Source organism: Somniosus microcephalus, chromosome 34, assembly GCF_052327205.1.
Source record: "Somniosus microcephalus isolate GS21.2 chromosome 34, FLI_Smic_1.0, whole genome shotgun sequence".
Lineage (NCBI taxonomy): Eukaryota > Metazoa > Chordata > Chondrichthyes > Squaliformes > Somniosidae > Somniosus > Somniosus microcephalus.
This window is the reverse complement of record NC_141020.1, coordinates 13,107,898-13,130,387: the sequence shown is the minus strand read 5'-3', so window position 1 is coordinate 13,130,387 and position 22,490 is coordinate 13,107,898.

The following is a 22,490-nucleotide window of genomic DNA, read 5'->3' as shown; positions in this document are numbered from 1 at the left end:
CTGGTACCGAGCGACTTCTCATCCTCGGTGATCTCAATTCATCATGCTCTCTCTCCTCTGAGTTCACCAGCCTCTTAATCTCTCCCTCCATGTAAACTCCCCAACCCATATTCAGAGCCACCCCCTCAACCTTACCGTCTCTCGTGGCCTCGCTACTCCCACCGTGTCAATTGCAGATAAGGCCATCTCTGACCATTTCCTCATATCGTTCTCCACCCACATCCTCCTTCCACCCCGCCTCCCCCCACCCTACTTCCTTCTGTCCGCCCCTGGAATAAACTCTCTCCCAACTCTCTTACAACTGCACTTACAAAATCCAAACTGTCCAGCCTCTGGCCCTCCATTCACCATGACATTTCTGCAGCTACCGATCTGTTCAACCGCACCCTCACCACCACCTTTGATGTCCTAGTCCCTACTAAAACAATTACTCTCTCTCACCCTGGACACTCCCTCTGGTACGGCCCTCATCTTCGCTCCCTTAAGCCCAAGGGACGTAGACTTGAATGGATATGGCGGACAACTGGTTTAGCCATTCACCGCCAGATCTGGCTGGACCACATAAAGCATTATCAGGTCCTGTTCTGGTCTGCCAAAATTGCACACTATTCCAGAATCATTCTGGAATGCAAAGATAAACCCCGGCTCTTATTCTCTACTGCTAATGTCTTCTTAAACCCCTCTCCCCTGTCTCTTCCACCCTCACCTCCAAGTGTGAGGAGCTCATGGACTTCTTTGTCTCTAAGATTGAAACCATCCGATCAGCCGCCTCTGCCACTTCCCTTCCTTCCCCTAGCCCACCGGGCCAACCTTCCTCTAAGGTTCCTCCCTGTCCTAGCCCTGAACTCACATCTTTCTCCAGTTTCTCTCCGATCTCCCCTCATGCCCTCTCTGCGCTCATCTTGTCCATGAGACCCACTTCCTGCTCCCTCAACCCTATTCCCACCAAACTGCTGACCACCCAACTTCCTTTTCTGGCTCCCATGTTAGCTGACATTGTTAACGGTTCTCTCTCCTCAGGTACTGTCCCCCTTTCCCTAAAACCTGCCGTCATCACCCCTCTCCTCAAGAAACCAACCCTTGACCAATCCATCCATGCAAACTACCGCCCCATCTCCAACCTCCCTTTCCTCTCCAAAGTCCTTGAACGTGTTGTCGCCTCCCAAATCCATGCCCATCTCTCCCGCAAAACCATGTTTGAATCCCTCCAATCAGGTTTCCGCCCTTGCCACAGTACAGAAACGGCTCTCATCCAAGTCACAAATGACATCCTTTGTGACCGTGACAAAGGTAAACTATCCCTCCTCGTCCTTCTTGACTTGTCTGCAGCCTTTGACATGGTTGACCACTCCATCCTTCTCCAACGCCTCTCCACCGTCGTCCAGCTGGGTGGGACTGCACTCGCCTGGTTCCATTCTTATTTATCTAATCGTAGCCAGAGAATCACCTGCAACGGCTTCTCTTCCCGCTCCCACATCGTTACCTCTGGTGTCCCCCAAGGATCTATCCTTGGCCCCCTCCTATTTCTTATCTACATGTTGCCCCTTGGCGACATCATCCGAAAACACAGCGTCAGTTTCCACACGTACGCTGACGACACCCAGCTCTACCTCACCACCGCTTCTCTGGACCCCTCCACGGTCTCTAAATTGTCAGACTGCTTGTCCGACATCCAATTCTGGATGAGCAGAAATTTTCTCTAATTAAATATTGGGAAGACCGAAGCCATTGTTTTCGGTCCCTGCCACATACTCCGTTCCCTAGCCACTGACTCCATCCCTCTCCCCAACATCTGTCTGAGGCTGAACCACACTGTTCACAACCTTGGTGTCATATTTGACCCTGAAATGAGCTTCCGACCACACATCCGCGGCAAAACTAAGACCGCCTATTTCCACCTCCGTAACATCGCCCGTCTCCGCCCCGCCTCAGCTCATCCGCTGCTGAAACCCTCATCCATGCCTTTGTTATCTCTAGACTTGACTATTCCAACACACTCCTGGCTGGCCTCCCACATTCCACCCTACGTAAACTTGAGGCCATCCAAAACTGGGCTGTCCGTGCCCTAACTCACACCAAGTCCCGTTCGCCCATCACCCCCTGTGTTCGTTGACCTACATTGGCTCCCGGTTAAGCAATGCCTCGATTTCAAAATTCTCATCCTTGTTTTCAAACCCCTCCATGGCCTCGCCCCTCCCTATCTCTGTAACCTCCTCCAGCCCCACAACCCCCCGAGATATCTGCGCTCCTCCAATTCTGCCCTCTTGAGGATCCCTGATTATAATCGCTCCACCATTGGCGGCCGTGCCTTCTGCTGCCTGGGCCCTGGGCTCTGGAATTCCCTGCCTAAACCTCTCCGCCTCGCTACCTCTCCTCCTTTAAGATGTTCCTTAAAACCTACCTCTTTGATCAAGCTTTTGGTCACCTGCCCTAATTTCTCCTTATGTGGTTCGGTGTCAAATTTTTTGTCTTATTACACTCCTGTGCAGCACCTTGTGATGTTTTGCTACGTTAAAGGCGCTATATAAATACAAGTTGTTGTTGACCCTTCTGCCACTGGAAACAATTTCTCCTTATTTACTCTGTCAAAACCCCTCATGATTTTGAACACCTCTATCAAATCTCCTCTTAACCTTCTCTGCTCGAAGGAGAACAACCCTAGCTTCTCCAGTCTCTCCACATCACTGAAGACCCTCAACCATTCTAGTACAGGAAACAATCGTTTATCCGGAGGTTAAATGTCCGGAAAGCTCTATCTACCGGCCAAATTCAGGAGTCGGTTCAGATCATTTTTTTTCTTTTCGTTGCTTCTTTTCTCCAGTCCTGGCTCTGCAAGCGTCTCTGTAGCTAAGCAACAGCTTCAGCTAGACGCTTGCAAGCTGTGCCGACTGTTTTGAAGCTGCTGCTAAGCAACAGGGTTTGTTGCTTCACACGGAGCTCTGAGCTCCGTATGTTTTAACATTAGCGCTGGTTTCTACGGCAGTTTTGATCTAACGGCACCAGCTCGGTCCCGTCGGTGCAGGATAGCAGAAAGTTTCCTGTAAATCTATGTGGAAGGGTTGGAAATCAGGTTGGTACTTGAGAATCAAGCTGCTTTTCTCAGTGGCTGTACATGGAGACAGGAGGGGTTTCCTCCCACAGTCCAAAGATGTGCGAGTTAGGTTGATTGACTATGATAAATTGACCCTTAGTGTTAGGGGATTAAATACGTGGGGTTACGGGGATAGGGTGGGATATGTGTTGGTGTAGGCTCGATGGGCCGAAATGGCCTCTATCTGCACTGTGGGGTTTCTGTGATTCTGTGATTCTGTGAGGGAGCCCATTCGGCCCCTCGAGCCTGCTCTGCCATTCAATAAGATCATGGCTGATCTTCTACTTCAACTCCACTTTCATGCACTATCCCCATATCCCTTAAGTGCCTTCGTTCTATCGACCTCAGCCTTGAATATACTCAATGATTCAGCATCCACAGCCCTCTGGGGTAGAGAATTTCAAAGATTCACTATACTCTGAGTGAAGAAATTTCTCCTCATCTCAGTCCTAAATGTCCAACCCCTTATCCTGAGACTATACCTCTAGTACTAGATTCTACAGCCAGGGGGAAACAGCCTCTCAGCATCTACCCTGTCAAGCTCTTTAAGAATTTTATACGTCTCAATGAGATCACCTCTCATTCTTCTAAACTCCGGAGAATACAGGCTCATTCTACTCAATCTTGCCTTATAGGACAGCCCTTTCATCCTAGGAGACTTGATTGAGGTGTATAAAATTGAGGGGCCTAGATAGAGTGGATAGGAGAGACCTATTTCCCTTAACAGAGAGGTCAATAACCAGGGGGCATAAATTTTAAGTAATTGGTAGCAGGATTAGAGGGGAGTTGAGGAGAACACTTCTCACCCAGAGGGTGGTGGGGTCTGGAACTCACTGCCTGAAAGGGTGGCAGAGGCAGAAACCCTCATCACATTTAAAAAGTACTTGGATATGCACTTGAAGTGCCGTAACCTACAGGGCTACGGACCAAGAGCTGGAAAGTGGGATTAGGCTGGATAACTCTTTCTCGGCCGGCACAGACACGATGGGCCAAATGGCCTCCTTCTGTGCCGTAAATGTCTATGATTCGATGAATCAGTCTGGTGAATCTTCGTTGCACTCCCTCTAAGGCAAGTATATCCTTCCTTAGGTAAGGAGACCAAAACTGTGCAGTTTTGCCATTCTGCCATTCAGTAAGATCATGGCCGATCTAAACCTCAACTCCATTTACCCGCCTTTGCTCCATATCCCTTGCGACCCTTACCTAACAAAAATCTATCGATCTCTGTCTTGAAATGGTCAACTGGCCCGAGCGTCCACAACCTGAACTGAGAGGATGTACTTATCAGGAAAGGCTGAACAGGCGGGGGCTCTTTCCTCTAGGAAAGAGAAGGCCGACGGGTGACCTGATCGAGGTCTTTGAGATTACGAAAGGGGTTCGATAGGGTAGACGTGGAGAAGATGTTTCCACTTCTGGGCGAGACCAGAACTAAGGGCCATAAATATATGATAGTCACTGATAATTCAGGAATTCAGGAGAAACTTCTTTACCCAGAGAGTGGTGAGAATGTGGAACTCGCTGCCACAGGGAGTGGTTGAGGCAAATAGCACAGATGCATTTAAGGGGAGGCTAGATAAAGACATGAGGGAGAAAGGAATAAAAGGATGTGTTGATGGGGTGAGATAAAGAGGGGTGGGAGGAGGCTGGTGTGGAGGATCAACACCGGCACGGACCAGTTGGGCCGAATGGCCTGTTTCTGTGCTGTAAATACTTTCTAGAGAAAAGAGCCCCGGCCTTTTCAGTCTTTCCTGATAGTTATAACCTCTCCGTTCTGAAGGAAGTACATGAGGGAGAAAGGAATAGAAGGAGATGCTGACAGGGTGAGATGAAGTAGAGTGGGAGGAGGCGCGGGTGGAACATAATGCATCTATGCTAATCACCTGAACCACTCCCTGTGGTAGCGAGTTCCACGTTCTCACCACTCGCTGGGTAAAGAGGTTTCTCCTCAATTCCCGATTGGGTTTATAATTCTCTATACATTGCTCAGTGAGCAACCCTCTGCCGTGAACTGCGCCCACAAGGTCAGCCGTAGAGCACTCTGTGATGAGGCGAGGAGCAGCAGATCGACAGAACTGGGTGTGCAAAGGGTTCTCTACTTCACTGCCCACATCTCCCTAGACTGCACTGGCCTACATTAATCAACTTCAGTTTGTTCCATGCACGTACAGGCTGCTCATGGAGTACAAAATGCAATCCTTCTGTGAGCGTGCCAACCAGCCACGGCCAACAACTGACTTGTTCATCCTGTCAGAGTCAGCGTTGCCCAGAACATTGATTACATAGGCCAGGCCACATGGACGGTTTCTGGGAGATTGTGGTTGAGGCCTCATTCGTGGATCATGTTGCATAATCCAGGAAATTGAGCAGGGCTGTGTGCGAGGAGGCCAAGATAACCACAAAGCCCATCAATGCAGTAACACTTCAATTAGTGACTATGCTTCCAGTAGCTGGATTGGAAGAGGAGGGCTCGGCACAGAGGCCCCACAAGAGTTGAGCAAACTTATGAATACCTCGTACACCAAATGAGCAATATTTTAGGCAAGCGGGTCGATCTAGAGGAAGGACCTCAGATCTTCCACTTTTTTAGGTTTGGTGCACATCTTCAGTCTGGTGGGACCTCCGCCCGCACTTTTAATTTCTTTTATTTATTCATTCACGGGATGTGGGCGTCACTGGCAAGGCCCAGCGTTTATTGCCCATCCCTAGTTGCCCCTTGAGAAGGTGGTGGTGAGCCGCCTTCTTGAACCGCTGCAGTCCCGTGTGGTGAAGGTGCTCCCACAGTGCTGTTAGGGAGGGAGTTCCAGGATTTTGACCCAGCGACAATGAAGGCGCGGCCGCTATCTTTCCAAGTCAGGATGTGGCTTGAGTTGGAGTGGAACTTGGAGATGGTGGTTGACATGAATCTTGCCATTCATGTGGAAATGACTTATGAAGTAATACTGGGCGGCCTGCTGGTGGCGCTGTCCAGGGAGAGTATAAATACTCGGGCATGGGCCCAGCTTGCTCAGGACATTCTTTAACAGGAACTAGTGAAGGACACAACTAGATCTCCATGTTGAAAAACAGTTGATTAAAGATTTGTTTAACGCTTAGACCAAGTGCCTAGTAGTTTTCTTATGTCAGTGGTGTTCCCATGTGCCTGCTGCCCCTGTCCTTCTGCCACACGTCTGCGCCCCTGATTCCGGGCGACCTTTCGTGGCGGGGCTGCCCTGACCTCTGCCAAGGAGCCGCCAAGTACCTAACACTGAGGCTGTGATTCCACCTACGTGTGCCAGGAGCAGGAACAGTTTGAGCGCCAGCCATCCGGCTCAATGCCTCGCCCCAACGTGAGCCTCAACTCCTCTGGCTCAGCAATACCGACCGGTGGCACCAAATCAAATCGAGAATAAATTTGTCCGGGGATAAATGGACATCCTTCAAACATATTGCGCCGTATGCGCGGGACCGTTACACACCCAAGGCAGCAAAAGCAAAGACATCACCAGGAAAATTGAAGGGGAGAATAGCCAAGAAAAGGATTAGGGGCAATGAGAAAGTTGGAAAGGGACAGAGCGGCTAAAGAACTTCCAACACTCAAACAGAAAGACGATAATCTAAGGCACCCAGAAATGAAGCAGAACATGAGGAAGAACACAAGATGGTTAACAGGTTAAATAACTGCTCCTTGGAAGTACTTAACTGTAACGGCGGGTACGGTGGCATCGTGGTTATGTTACTGGACTAATAATCCAACAGGATAGAAAAATACTGCGGATGCCGGAAATCCGAAATAACAACAGAAAATGCTGAAAAAACTCAGCAGGCCAGGGCAACATCCGCGGAGAGAGAAACAGAGTCAACATTTCAGGTCGAAACCCTTCGTCAGAACTGAGAGAAAACACAGGAAATGAAACAGATTAAAAGGCCAGTTTGGGGGCTGGGAAATGGGGATGAAAGAACAAAAGAGAAGTGAAGAGACATTAAGAGGTATTCAAAACCAGACGAGATGGTGGTCGGACTAGTGGAGACAAAAGACAGCTCTTTCATCCCCATTTCCCAGCCCCCAAACTGGCGCTTTTAATCGGTTTCATTTCCTGTGTTTCTCAGTCCTGACGAAGGGTTTTAACCCGAAACGTTGACTCTATTTCTCTCTCCACGGATGTTGCCTGGCCTGCTGAGTTTTTCCAGCATGTTCTGTTGTTATTTTATTAATAATCCAGCAGACCTGGCCCAATGATCTGGAGACGTGAGTTCAAATCCCACCACAGCAGCTGGGGAATTTAAATTCAGTTAATTAAAGAAAATTCAAAAGCTAACATCAGTAATGGTGACCATAGAAACTATTGGGTTGTTGTAAAAAACCTATCTGCTTCACTAATGTTCTTCGGAGAAAGGAAATCTGCCGTCCTTACCCGGTCTGGCCTATATGTGACTCCAGACCCACAGCAATGTTAGCTGTCCTCTGAAATGACCCAGCAAGCCACTCAGTTGTACCAAGCCGCTACGAACAAGTATACGAAGACCTTCACCACACGGACTGCAGTGGTTCAAGAAGGCAGCTCACCACCACCTTCTCAAGGGCAATTAGGGATGGGCAATAAATGCTGACAGCCTAGGAATGAATATAAAAAAAATACCGCATCCAACATCAGAGATGTGCATTGGGACTTTGATGCTAAAGAAGGAGAGGATTTAGATCCCTGGAGGACCCCAGGATACTAAGAGAGACACAAGGGAGGATATTTGTTAAGCTCTGTCAAACATGTTGAGGGAATCAATGAACACTGAGAAAATCCTGGGCACGACTTGCCTGGCCAATGTGTTTTGAGAAGGTGACACCCCAAATTAATGGGAGAAAGCAAGTGAGGTTGACTTTGAAGAGCATTTTGATAAAGTGCAGCAGGCCAGTGGATAGATATTATGTCTGTTTGCCATCTCATTCAACCCATTAACTGCCTCTCTGACCAGGGCCCCAGGAAAGCTCCTGTTCCTCTTTGTGTAGTGATGGAAAGGGTATAAACCAAATCTTCCAACAGTCAAACAGAGGGTAATCCAGGACAAATTAAAACCTAGGAGTGAAGCTGAGCAACATTGGTGGCCGTGCCTTCAGCTGCCTCGGCCCTAAGCTCTTGAATTCCCTCGCTGTCACCATTGTCCAGTCAGTAAAATATGCTCACACTGGATTACATACATATAGTCGTCTCCCGGACAGGCAGCATCTCTAATTCAGAAGTCTCATCCTTGTATTCAAATCCCTCGATGGCCTCGATCCCTCCCTATCTCTGTGACCTCCTCCAGCCCTACAACCATCCGAGATCTCTGCGCTCCTCCAATTCTGGCCTCTTGCGCATCCCCAATTTCCTTCGCCCCAATCATTGGCGGCCGTGCCTTCAGCTGGCAAGGCCCTAAGCTCTGGAATTCCTTCCCTGAACCTCTCCTCCTCGCCACCTCTCTCTCCTCCTTTAAGACGCTCCTTTGACCAACCTGTCCTAATATCTCCTCATGTGGCTCGCTGTCAAATGTTCTTCGATAACGCTCCTGTGAAGTGCCCTGGGACGTTTTACTATGTTAAAGGCGCTAAATAAATGCAAGTTGTTGCTGTCAGGGATAGTGCTGGAGTTTGCGGGATGAGCTTCAAGGGGCCAATGGGTTGTTATTTCTCATGTTCTTCAGTAGACAGGCTTGTAAGATGTAATAGTTTAACCTTAGTAACGATCAGTGTCAAACATGCCCTGGAACCTGCCAAACAGCAGGGAGTGATTGAGCATGGAACTTGATACTAATGTTAAACATGCTGTTGATATCCCAGTTTAATTTCCTGCCACAGTTTCCCGCCCTTCACTTTGATGAGTCACATCTGCTGTTTAATTCCAGGTCTCGGAATAATCCCGGAACGCCAAGGACAGCTGCTAACATCTTGCTAAAGGTGCAGAAGTTGTGTTAACTTGTGTGGAGTTTCAGTTAAAAGTGACTCCAGACACTGGTATAGGAACAGGAGGAGGCCATTCAGCCCCTCGAGCCTGTCCCTCCATTCAATGAGATCACGGCTGATCTGTGACCTAACTCCATATACCCGCCTTTGGCCCAAATCCCTTAATACCTTTGGTGAATAGAAATCTATCAATCGCAGATTTAAAATTAACAATTGACCATTTGCGGAAGAGAGTTCCAAACTTTTACCACCCTTTATGTGTCGAACTGTTTCCTAACTTCACTCCTGAAAGGCCTGGCTCTAATTTTCGGGCTATGTACCCTAGGCCTAGACTTCCCAACCAGCGGAAATAGTTTCTCTCTCTCTACCCTATCGGTTCCCCTTAATATCCTGAAAACTTCAATCAAATCACCCCTTAATCACCAAGGGATATGGGAAAAGTGCAGGAAGGTGGAGTTGAGGTCGAAGATCAGCCATGATCTTATTGAGTGGCGGAGCAGGCTCGAGGGGCCGAATGGCCGACTCCTGCTCCTAATTCTTGTGTCCTTATGTTCTAAATTCCAGGGAATACAACCCTAGTTTGTGTAATCTCTCCTCGTAATTTAACCCTTGGAGTCCGGGTATCATTCTGGTAAACCTACGCTGCACTCTCTCCAAGGCCAATATATCCTTCCTAAGGTGTGGTGCCCAGAACTGCTCACAGTGCTCCAGGTGTGGTCTAACCAGGGCTTTGTACAGCTGCAGCATAACTTCTACCCCCTTGTATTCTAGCCCTCTAGATATAAAGGCCAGCATCCCATTAGCCTTTTTGATTATTTTCTGTACCTGTTCATGACATTTTAATGTCATTCCGCCTTCAGTGTTTATTCCACTGAGGGAACGAACACCTCGGGCCCCAACCAGAGGCCCAACCAGAGCCTCGACCAGAACCTCAACCAAAGGCCCAACCAGAGCCTCAACCAGAACCTCAACCACAGGCCCAACCAGAATCTCAACCAGAGGCCCAACCAGAACCTCAACCAGAGGCCCAACCAGAACCTCAACCAGAGGCCCAACCAGAACCTCAACCAGAGGCCCAACCAGAACCTCAACCAGAGGCCCAACCAGAACCTCAACCAGAGGCCCAACCAGAACCTCAACCAGAGGCCCAACCAGAACCTCAACCAGAGGCCCAACCAGAACCTCAACCAGAGGCCCAACCAGAACCTCAACCAGAGGCCCAACCAGAACCTCAACCAGAACCTCAACCAGAGCCTCAACCAGAGGCCCAACCAGAACCTCAACCAGAGGCCCAACCAGAACCTCAACCAGAGGCCCAACCAGAACCTCAACCAGAGGCCCAACCAGAACCTCAACCAGAGGCCCAACCAGAACCTCAACCAGAGGCCCAACCAGAACCTCAACCAGAACCTCAACCAGAGCCTCAACCAGAGGCCCAACCAGAACCTCAACCAGAGCCTCAACCAGAGGCCCAACCAGAACCTCAACCAGAGGCCCAACCAGAACCTCAACCAGAACCTCAACCAGAGCCTCAACCAGAGCCTCAACCAGAGGCCCAACCAGAACCTCAACCAGAGGCCCAACCAGAACCTCAACCGAAACCTCAACCAGAACCTCAACCAGAGGCCCAACCAGAACCTCAACCAGAACCTCAACCAGAACCTCAACCAGAGGCCTGAACCATAGGCCTTCAACCAGAGGCCTGAACCATAGGCCTTCAACCAGAGGCCCAGCTAGAGGCCCAGAGCCACAGAACCAGAGCCTCATTGGGATTTTCAATCACACCACATAAGGGATGAATGTCTTGTGGGGCACAGAGGCAGGTGTACGGAGTCGCTACGTCAGATGGTCCCCACTTCCCTGGCTCATTCTGGGCTCAGAGCAGGACTGGGGGCTGGTACGCTGAGTGAGATGAGGTGTAGCGGCTCCAGGTGGGCCCCGCCAGGGGTGGCGGGGGGGCAGAAATAGGGGTTCCAGGCAAGGGTTGAAACCCAAGACTGGTAAGATTTCTTGATCGGCCCTCGGTGAGAAGGGCACATGAGTGGGGCCTGGGAATGAGGTTGGAGCCTGGGGGCCCCATGTAGATTAGGTGCTGTCCCACTGACCCCGCAAACTCCAGCAGGTGTGGAGCCACTGAGATTACACCCCCGGATTTTCAGTGGTTATGTATTTAATCAGATTTACCTGATTCCTGTGGTTAATCGAGGGAGGGAGTTAGGAAGAGCAAGAGGAGAGAGAGACAGAGTGACAGAGAGAGAGAGAGAGAGAGAGAGACAGACAGAGAGAGAGAGACAGAGTGACAGAGAGCGAGAGAGAGAGAGGCAGAGAGAGAGAGACAGACAGACAGAGAGAGAGAGAGCGAGGGAGAGACAGAGAGAGAGAGACAGACAGACAGAGCGAGAGAGAGTGGCAGACAGATAGACAGAGACCGACAGAAAGACAAAGAGAGAGTGGGAGAGAGAGACAGACAGACAGAGTGACAGACAGAGAGAGAGAGAGGCAGAGAGATAGAGAGACAGAGACAGACAGAGAGAGTGGGAGAGAGGCAGAGAGAGAGAGAGAAAGAGAGGCAGAGAGAGAGGCAGACAGATAGAGAGACAGACAGATAGAGAGACAGAGAGAGAGACAGACAGACAGAGAGACAGACAGAGTGACAGACAGAGAGAGTGAGAGGCAGGGAGAGAGAGGCAGAGAGAGAGAGAGAGACAGAGAGAGAGACAGATAGAGAGAGACAGACAACAGACAGACAGACAGAGAGAGAGACAGATAGACAGCGAGCGAGGCAGAGAGAAAGACAGAGACAGACAGACAGAGAGACAGATAGATAGAGAGAGGGACAGACAGAGAGATAGACAGAGACAAACAAAGAGATAGAGACAGACAGAGAGAGAGATAGACAGTGAGACAGAGACAGGGAGAGAGACAGATAGAGAGAGACAGAGAGAGACAGATAGATATAGAGACAGAGAGACAGATAGAGAGAGACAGACAACAGACAGACAGAAAGAGACAGAGAGACAGACAGAGAGAGAGACAGATAGAGTGACAGAGAAAGACAGAGAGAGAGACAACAAGACAGACAGAGAGAGAGACAACGAGACAGACAGAGAGAGAGAGACAGAACGACAGTCAGAGAGACAGAGAGAGAGCACAGAAGAAAAGAAGGAACTAAGTGGTAGAACACAAAACAGGTTCTCAAATTTCTTTCACGGCTTCCTGGAACCATTTTTAAAAAGTCATTCTTGGGATGTGGGCGTCGCTGGCAAGGCCGGCATTTATTACCCATCCCTAGTTGCCTTGGGAAGGAGTTGATGTGTCTTCTCTTTGAAGCGTGGCAGTCCGTGTTGCTGAGGGTGCTTCTGGTCAATGTACAATGATACCTTGCTTAGTTACTGCCGACACAGAGAGATCCAGCGGGGGAGTTCCGACTGACCGATTTGCACCTCCTCCCACCCCCAGATCAATACAACCACAATGCCCCACCCCCAAACACCACGACAGATGCCCATCGCACCTGTATCACGTGGGCCTACTTCAGCACACGCTGCTCAGAGCCCTCGATCATCGGGTCAGGAAGTGGAGTTTTAATCACTGTGGACCTAACTCGCACCAAGCCCTGTTCACCCATCACCCCCTGTGCTCGCCGACCTACATTGGCTCCCGGTTGAGCAATGCCTCGATTTCAAAATTCTCATCATTGTTTTTCAAATCCCTCCATGGCCTCGCCCCCTCCCTACCTCTGTAATCTCCTCCAGCCCCACAACCCTCCGAGATATCTGCGCCCCGCTAATTCTGCCCTCTTGAGCATCCCCGATTTTAATCACTCCACCATTGGCGGCCATGCCTTCAGCTGCCTGGGCCCTAAGTTCTGGAATTCCCTCCCTAAACCTCTCCGCCTCTCTCGCTGGGGGAGAAATTGGGTGAGTAGCGCCTAAAGAGGCAGTCAGTGGCTGTAGCGCCACTGGCTGCGTCTCCGGCGATATTCAGTAGGGGCGCTAATGGTGGCGTTAGGCATTTGCGCTGCACCGCCACCGATGACACCATCGGTGTGCGCAGCGCCCCATTCGTGCCCCGTTCGCGATATTTGGTAGCGAACGCCGCAGTTGCGCCGCTCGCTACCCGCGCCCGGTTCACGGGGCCTTGCTGTGCCGGCAGCAGCGCAAGTTAAGGTGGAGGTGCGGGGCGGCCGCTTTTTCGGCGGCCGCCTGCCGGCACCTCTGTCCCCGGCCTCCTAACCCCCCCCCCCCGCGGCATTGCCGGCTGTTTCCCGAGAGCCCGGCACTTCTCCTTGGTGCCGGGCTCATTTGCCGGCACTCGCGAGCGGGGATCGCGCTGTTGCAGGCCCATCCCCCTTAACAGTGGGAGGAAGGCCTGCAGTACCGCAGCGTGCCGTGCCGCAGCGTGTGGCGCTGCGGCACGTTGCGCCGCGATAACCAGTTTCAGCGCCCTAAGAGGGATGCGGAACGCCTCGAGCCTCACCCCGTCTCCCTCGAGGGGCACTGAAACTGAATTTCTGGCGATCGGTATTACTCCAATCGCTGCGCTACATCCTGCGCTCAGGCGACTTTTGCGCCACTTTGGCGCCCCAACCCAATTTCTAGGCCTTTGTCTTTAAGACGCTCCTTAAAACCTACCTCGTTGACCAAGCTTTTGGTCACTGTAGTGTATGTACCTTTAAGAGGGAGAACTACTTTTTACAGCTCCTGTATCCTGCAGTACCGGCAGTGACCACACCTGTATATAAGCCCTGAGTGGCGCTCTGTACAGTCAGTTGCAGTTTGAACTTCATCCAGTAAAGACCTGTTGATCGTTCCCTGCAGTCTTTGTCTGATTATTGAAAGGACACAACATTAAGGTACCCGGATCTAACATTGGCGACGAGAAGATTCGAACCTACCTGCAACTCTGCATAAGGAGGTCGAGTCCAGAAGCACGGGCATCGCAGGGGAGGCTGTCGAGAGCCAGGCTTGGCCTTCCAGTCACGGTGGTCCAGCGAAACGGGCTGGCAACAGGTACTGCGCAGACCCTTCCCGGACAGTGGCGGCTAGAGCCGACCGAGCGGCACAGAAAGGGCCGAGCAGCGTCGACGGGGGAGAGAGAGCGGGCAGAGCGCACGGGGCGCAGCCGGTGTTCAAGGGCCGAGCAGCGTCAATGAGAGAGAGCAGAGTGCAGCCGGTGTTCGGGACCGAGCGGCGTCAACGGGGGAGAGAGGCGAGAGAGAGCAGAGCGCAGCCGGTGTTCAGGGGCCGAGCAGCGTCAACAGGGGAGAGAGGTGCGCAGGAAAACGCGAGGTGCTGCTATTGCCACAAGGACCGCAGAGAACGGCATTGGCAGCAGCGCAGGATCAGCGCGCGAGGCCCACAGGGCGTTGCCATTTACCAGGAGGACCGCCGAGAGCGGCGTTGGCAGCAGCGCGGGAGACGCCATTTTAAGCCTCTGCGGGTAAGAAAGGAAAGCGCGGGAGACGCCATTTTAAGCCGCAGCGGGGAAGAAAGGAAAGCGCGGGAGACGCCATTTTAAGCCGCAGCGGGGAAGAAAGGAAAGCGTGGGAGACGCCATTTTAAGCCAGTCTAACCACACCCAAAAATGCCGAAGAGTGGCAGTATCACAGCATTCAACAATGAAGTCGAAGATTGGACGACATATGTCGAATGCATAGAAGTATACTGCAAGGCGAATGAAGTGCCAGATGACAAGAAAGCGCTGGTATTGTTGAATTCAATGGGTGCAAAAACATATGGCTTACTACGAAACCTAGTAACCCCAGAGAAGCCAGTAGAAAAGGGTTTTGAAAACATAGTGTCAATCCTACAGGACCACTTAAACCCCACACCGCTGCTGATAGCAGAAAGATCTAAGTTTCACAAAAAGAACCAGCATAAAGATGAAAGTAATGCTGAGTATTTAACGGAACTGTGCAAGCTATCGAAACACCGCCAGTTTGGAACGGGACTAGCAGATACTTTAAGGGACAAGTTTGTGTGTGGGCTTCAAAGTGAAGGAACCCAGAAACGGCTTCTATCAGAAAAGGATCTTACGCTGGACAAGGCTTTCAGCATGGCAGTATCACACGAAGCAGCCGCACGGGGCGCTGCAGAGATACAACGGAGACCGCAAGAATATGGCACAAATGAAATGTCATACAGAACAGTGAAGTGCTATCGCTGCGGCAGAACAACACACGACCATAATGATTGCTGGTTCAAGGACAAAGTGTGCAGACAGTGTGGAAAAGTAGGACACATAGCAAGAGATGGAGGTCGGGAAAGAAAACCAGCAGCAAGAAATCTCCACAGGAGAAGTACAAGAAGGTACATAAGGTGACGGAGAGTAGTTCAGACGAACAGAAGAGTGATACAGACTCCGGAAGCAAGGAGCTGGGTTGTCTGAAACTACATAATGTGATCAAAACGGAGGATCACCAAACTATCTGGGTCACGCTCAAGATTGCAGGGGTCCAAGTGAAAATGGAATTGGACACAGGATCAGCCCTAACAGTCATAAACCGATGGGACTACAAGCGGCTATTCTCACATATAACCTTGAGAGATACAAAGATTGTCTTGAAGACGTACACGGGGCAAAAAGTCTACACCAAAGGAAAAATAAGGGTGAACGTTATATATAACGGCAAGGAAACACCAAAAATGGACCTATATGTATTGCCAGATGGAGGACCACCACTACTAGGACGTGAATGGATCCGGAAGATACAGCTAGATTGGCATTCCATACAAGCACTGACTGTAGATGCCAAAAAGGATGACGACGTCACACCTGGATGACTGTCAAAAATGCTAACTGACGCACAAGAAGTGTTCCAGCAGGGACTTGGAACACTAAAAGGCATAACAGCGATGATCAAAATAGAGGAAAATGCAAGCCCAAAGTTTTTTAAGGCCAGACTGGTACCTTATGCGATCCGCCCAGCCGTCGAAGCAGAGCTGGAAGGTTTGGAACGTTCAGGAGTACTGTCCAAAGTGGACTGGAGCGAGTGGGCTACACCCATCGTTCCTGTAATGAAGAGGTCGTTGAGTAATACGCCTGGGGAACCGAAGAAGGTTCGCATCTGTGGGGACTTTAAGGTGACAGTGAACCCAGTCCTTCACACTGTACAATATCCGCTTCCGTGGATTGAAGATATTTTCGCCTCGCTATCTGGAGGGAAACGCTTCACTAAGATTGATCTGGCCCAGGCGTACCTGCAAATGGAGGTAGAAGAAGCCTCAAAACAGTACCTCACGATTAACACTCATAAAGGTCTCTACCAATACAACCGGCTGGTGTTCGGGGTAGCATCAGCTCCAGCTATTTGGCAAAGGGCAATGGATCAAGTCCTGCAAGCGATTCCAGGGACCCAGTGTTATTTGGACGACATCCTGGTCACGGGCGAAAATGACTGATCACCTCGCCAACCTGGAGTAGGTGCTCACTAGATTGAAGGAATATGGGCACCGAGCTAATTGCCACAAATGCGAGTTTTTCCAGGAGCAGATCTCGTATTGTGGCCACGTTATTGATAAAGAGGGGTTACATAAGTCCCCTGAAAAGATTGAGGCAGTAGTCAAGGCTCCAGCACCGGAAAATGTGTCACAACTGAGGTCGTTCCTCGGGCTGGTGAACTACTAACATAAGTTCTTGCCGAATTTGTCTACCGTACTACACCCACTGAACACCCTACTGCAACCGGGGGTACCATGGAAGTGGAGTGACGAATGTAAACGAGCTTTCCAGAAGAGCAAAGCATTGATCACATCGAAAGAGGTGTTGGCTCATTTCTACCCAGCACTACCAATTCGGTTGGCGTGTGATGCATCACCCTATGGCATTGGAGCGGTGCTGTCGCACAAATTCCCGGACGGCTCGGAGAGGCCAGTAGCCTTTGCGTCTCGGTCACTAACCTCAGCCGAGCGTAACTACGCCCAGATTGACAGGGAGCCCCTCAGCCTAGTGTGGGGAGTGAAAAAGTTCAATCACTATCTGCACGGGCAGAAGTTCACCTTGCTGACTGACCACCAGCCACTTGTCTCCATCTTTAATCCAAAGAAGGGCGTTCCGGTGATGACTGCACAACGGCTACAAAGATGGTCCCTTTTTCTAGGGGCGCACCGATATGATATCGAGTATAAGGGCATGAAACAGCATGGAAACGCTGATGGGCTGTCACGCTTGCCACTGCCTACTGCGGAGGAAGCACCAGCAGTGGATCCTGTCGAAATATTTCATTTGACTATAATTGAATGCTTGCCAGTAACTAACGCTGGTATAGAGAAGGAGACCCGAAATGACCCGACACTGTCTCGGGTATATGATTTGATGGTGAAGGGATGGCCAGCACATGGCGACTCACTGTTGCCAGCATTTTCATCCAGAAGAGAACAGCTGTCAGTATGCCAGGGGACCTTGATGTGTGGATCCCGAGTGGTAATTCCACCCAAGTTAAGGGAGAGAGTGCTCAATGAGCTTCACGAAGGTCATCTGGGAGGGGTGAAAATGAAAAGCCTTGCTAGGGCTTATGTGTGGTGGCTGGGGATCGATCAGCAAATCGAGGACCTGACAAAGAGCTGCTCAGGATGCCAGAAGGTCCAAAATGCACCACCACATGCCCCTCTACACCCATGGGAGTGGCCCTCATCTCCATGGCAACGGGTGCATATTGACTTTGCTGGTCCATTCATGGACTCAATGTTTTTAATAGCCGTGGATGCGCACTCGAAATGGCCTGAGGTGATCAAAATGTCCTCCACCACCACGGAGAAAACTATTGCAGTCCTACGGACCATTTTTGCCAGGAACGGCTTGCCAGAGCAGATTTGCTCTGATAACGGACCACAGTTTGTGTCCGAAGTGTTTCGAAGATTTATGAAAAGGAATGGGGTAAGGCATTACACATCTGCCCCGTATCATCCAGCCACAAATGGATTGGCTGAGAGGTTCGTAGAAACCTTTAAAAAAGCGTTAAAGGCCATGTGCGATGACGACATTCCACTGCAGCACAAGGTGGACAATTTCCTGTTAGCCTACAGAAATGCGACACATGCAGTCACCAACCAGGCCCCGGCCATGATGTTCTTTAACCGAAGGTTGAGATCTTGTCTGGATTTGCTCAGACCAAATGTACGAAGAGATGTTGAGAATAAGCAATTCCAGCACATCAATGAGAAGCCGACAAGGAGCTTCAATGTAGGGCAACCAGTCTTGGCCCGCGACTACCAAACAGAGAAATGGCAACCAGGAACGATATGCACACGGCAGGGGCCACTAATGTACACAGTGATGTTGGGGAGAACATTGTGAGACGCCATGCTGACCAGATCCTAGAGTCACAGGAACGAGTCAACCCCATGTCTCGGCCATACGTACCTGGTGAGGAACCCGACGTACAGGTCACATCTACCTCAGAAACAATAGCATTGGAAGCTGATGAATCAACTGACGACAGGGTGTTAGAATCGCCTCCGTACCAAGAGCGAGACACTCGGGAAAGGCGTTATCCAGAAAGGATCAGGAAGCCTCCCCAAAGACTGAATTTATAAATAGACTATTTCCAGTTAATGTTGCATGTTAAAAGTGTTAATTGTAATTAGTTTGATATTTAATTGTTAAATGAGTGTTATGGTACTGTTAATCTAAAAGGGGAGGAATTGTAGTGTATGTACCTTTAAGAGGGAGAACTACTTTTTACAGCTCCTGTATCCTGTAGTACCGGCAGTGACCACACCTGTATATAAGCCCTGAGTGGCGCTCTGTACAGTCAGTTGCAGTTTGAACTTCATTCAGTAAACACCTGTTGATCGTTCCCTGCAGTCTTTGTCTGATTATTGAAAGGACACAACATTAAGATACTCGGATCTAACAGTCACCTATCCAAATATCTCCTTATGTGGCTCGGTGTCAAATTTTGTTTGATAATCGCTCCTGTGAAGCGCCTTGGGAGGTTTTAGAAACATAGAAATATAGAAGATAGAAGCAGGAGTCGGCCACTCGGCCCCTCGAGCCTGCTCCGCCATTCAATGAGATCATGGCTGATCATCCAAATTCAGTACCGTGTTCCTGCTTTCCCCATATCTCTTGATCCTTTTAGCCTTAAGAAATATATCTAACTCCTTCTTGAATATATTTTTTACTGCATTAAAGGCGCTATATAAATACAGGTTGTTGTTGTAACACGTGCTCTTAATTCATTGGGAGAGAGTCCGTTTGCACACATGTGGGTGCTGTTGGACCCAGTCCATTGTTGGATTTGCACCATTCCTGGCATGTGGACGATTCTCACATCATTTAACCGCAGCTTCTCTCATCTCTCCTCTACCTCCGGGTCTTCAGTTCCGCGGAGAAACTAGATTTGTTCTCGACAGGCTAAGGGTTAAATTTGTTTAAGGTCAATCTTTCTCGCCTCAGGTTGAGGGTTGGGGGAACGGGATTCCACCTGGAATGGATGTCATTCAGCGTCCAGCCTTCAGGGAATAATTGAAAGATCGGAGTTATCTGAGGAAGGATGTTCTTGCCATGGAGCGAGTGCGGCGAAGATTCACCAGGCTGATACCTGGGATGGCAGGAATGACGTACGAGGAGAGATTGGGTCGATTGGGCTTATACTCGCTAGAGTTTAGAAGAGTGAGAGGGGATCTCATTGAAACTTATAAAATTCTAACAGGACTAGACAGACTAGATGCAGGAAGGATGTTCCCGATGGTCATGGATTACAGAACCAGGGTCACAGTCTAAGGATAAGGGGTAAGCCATTTAGGACTGAGATGAGGAGAAATTTCTTCACCCAGAGAGTGGTGAACCTGTGGAATTCTCTACCACAGAAGGCAGTTGAGGCCAACTTATTAAATATATTCAAGAAGGAGTTAGATATATTTCTTAAGGCTAAAGGGATCAAGGGATATGGGGAGAAAGCAGGGACAGGGTACTGAGTTTGGATGATCAGCCATGATCTCATTGAATGGCGGAACAGGCTCGAGGGGCCGAATGGCCTACTCCTGCTCCTATCTTCTATGTTTCTATGTAAATGATTGGTGCTTTTACTGGATCTGCTGGTCCTATGTTAGTGAATCTCTGTTGCACCCCCACAAGCAGATACTTGGAAAGAATGAGCCAGCCCAGACTGTTATGAAGCCTCAGTCACTGGGCTGTTGAAGGGACCATGTAAATCATCCTGTATTGTTAGTCACAGCCCAGCTCCCAGTGCTGAGGAATCACTGACTGAGCCAACCTGGATTCAGGTCAAACCAAAATTCCCAGAGTGGTTGTAAGTTGAGTAACTTTACTGCCCTGGATACGAACCAGATCTCAAGCCGCAGAATATGGTATTGTCCTATCCAGGCCACGAATCATAGAATGATACAGCACAGAAGAAGGCCATTTGGCCCATCGTGCCTGTGCCAGCTCTTTGCTTGAGCTGTCCCACTAGTCCCACGTCCCTGCTCTTTCCCCACAGCCCTGCAAATTTTGCCCTATTGTATTCGGGACTGGGGACGCACTTGGTGTTGCTGATGCCTGCGCCCTCCCTGGAAGGTATGGGGAGCTGGGACTTATTCCCCGGGAGTAACTGAAGGTTCCGAAGGTCTGAAATAATCTAGAGGAGGAAAGACGAAGAAAAGGCATGAAAATTGAACATCGATGGGCTTCCTCTTATCTCGGAGACATCAAGAACACGACACACTGCGTTTGAAACAAGGTTGGTTAATTTTGCATGCATCCAGAATGGTACAGTTGTATCCAGACCGAGAACGGCAGAGTTTAGGAATAGCATGAGGCAGATGGTTCAAGCCAAGCTCCAACTGTTCCAGGACAGTTGTGGGCTGGACACGTATCGCGGTCATTATTCAACACCATCCAGGACAAAGCAGCCCGCTTGATCGGCGCCCCATCCACCACCTTAAACATTCACTCCCTCCACCACCAGCGCACCGTGGCTGCAGTGTGTACCATCTACAAGATGCACTGCAGCAACTCGCCAAGGCTTCTTCGGCAGCACCTCCCAAACCCGCGACCTCCTCCACCTAGAAGGACAAGGGCAGCAGGTGCACGGGAACACCACCACCTCCAAGTTCCCCTCCAAGTCAATGGAATGGCCCCCCAGATTCTCACCAACTTCTACCGGTGCACCATCGAGAGTATCCTGTCCGGCTGCATCACTACCTGGTATGGCAACTGCACCGCCACAGACCGCAAGGCTCTACAGATGGTGGTGAAAGCTGCACAGCATACTATAGGAATTAAACTACCTGCTGTGCAGGATATCTACCCCGAGAGGTGCCGGGGGAAGGCCCTGAGAATCATCAAAGACGCGAGCCACCCCAGCCACAACCTCTTCGCCCTGCTCCCGTCCGGTAAGAGATACCGAAGCATACAGTCTCGTACCAGCAGGTTTCAAAACAGCTTCTACCCCCAGGCCATAAGACTCATGAACGTATAATTTATTATTATTTATTACTGTTTTATTTATTATTACTGTATTTCTATTAGTATTTTTATCATTGTTATGCCATATTTATTCCAATGTTGGGAGGACTCATAAAAATCAACATTTCAATGTGCAGTACACACGTCTGCTGCATATATGACAAATAAAAAAAAATTGAATTGAATTGAAATGCTCTTTGTCAAATCAGTGCCGCAGGATCTTTAACTTCCACTGGAACAGGCAGATGGACCTTGGCTTAATATTTGATCTGAAGGACAGGGGCCCCAACAATGCAGCACCCCTTCACTGTTGCCATGTGCATCAGCTTAGATCAGAGGTGTTAAATATGTTTTATATGGAGAGGCCTGATCCAACCACCTGCCACTAGGTTATCTGGACATACTGGGGTAGGAATTGGCATGCGTTTAGTCTGTTCTTTTGGGCGCAAAAACATGTGCGGTGTATACCAATTTCTGGGCGCAAGGCCTTACACCTAATCTGCACTGGCGGCATGGCCACCGCCAAATTGGTCATCGCTGTTTTTAGACGTTCCCGGTGGCCACATTAAATCAGCGGCGGATCAATTTAAGTACACAAAAAAGGGACCACTGGAGGCTGAAGAAACACTTCAGGAAAGAGCGCCTCTCCTGGCTCCACATCACTACTGCAATCGGTCCTCCTGCATTTTCCCCCGCCCTACCTCCCAGGGCCTAGCGGAGATGCGCGCCTCCAATTCTGGCCTCTTGCGCATCCCCTATTTTAATCGGCGTGCCTTCAGCTGCCTCGGCCCAAACTCTGGAATTCCCTCCCTAAACCTCTCCGCCCGTCTATCACAGTATGATCACTGCTCCCTAGAGGCTCCTTTACTACAGGGTTATTAATTAACCCTGTCTCATTGGACAGTACTAGATCTAAAATAGCCAATTCCCTCATAGGTTCCTTAACATACTGACCTGGAAAATTATCTTGAATGCATTCCATGAACTCTTCCTCTGCACTATTTATGCAAATTTGGTTTGCCCAGTCTGTGATAGAACTTTATGTTGAGTTTGAGAGTGATTTAGCCAAGTCAA